Source organism: Elephantulus edwardii, unplaced genomic scaffold (assembly GCF_000299155.1).
Source record: "Elephantulus edwardii isolate Elephantulus edwardi_28Jun2011 unplaced genomic scaffold, EleEdw1.0 scaffold00035, whole genome shotgun sequence".
NCBI lineage: Eukaryota > Metazoa > Chordata > Mammalia > Macroscelidea > Macroscelididae > Elephantulus > Elephantulus edwardii.
The window spans coordinates 9577685-9578341 of record NW_006399785.1 but is presented as its reverse complement, the minus strand read 5'-3'; positions in this window follow the sequence as shown (position 1 = coordinate 9578341).

The following is a 657-nucleotide window of genomic DNA, read 5'->3' as shown; positions in this document are numbered from 1 at the left end:
TGGAGGGACAGGGCAGGAAAGGAAGAACCTCTATGAGGTGAATTAATTCAGTGACTGGGGAAATTGTGATGGAAGTGTTGGAGACAGTGTGATTGGTACAGGATAGAGCAGGGTATAGGGCTGCTGTACATAGGGTTGCTATGAGTCGCAAGAGACTCCAAGGCACATAACAACAGCAACAACAACATGTATGGTCAGCTGATATTCAACAAAGAAATAAAACCTATCAAATGGGGAAATGACAAACTCTTCAACAAATGACGCTGGCAAAATTGGACTTCTACTTGAAGAAAACTAAAGGCAGGATGTACATGTCTCACCATACACAAAAATCAACTCAAAGTGGATCAGAAACCTAGCAGTAAAGCCCAAAAGCATAAAGATCATAAGATACATTATGGGATGAAATTTAGAAGGCTTAGCCTATGGTATAAATAGACCATCAAATATACCCAGAAATCACCTAGGAGAGTATAACTTTGATAAATGAGACCTTCTAACGATTCAGTCCCTGTATGAATCAAAAACTTTCCCAATAGGGTAAAAAGAAGACCTCATGACTGTGGGAAAACGTTTGGTAATGACAGCTCGAACAAAGATTTCATAATGAAAATTTACAAAATACTACAGGTTCTCCACAGAAAAGGACTGATAATT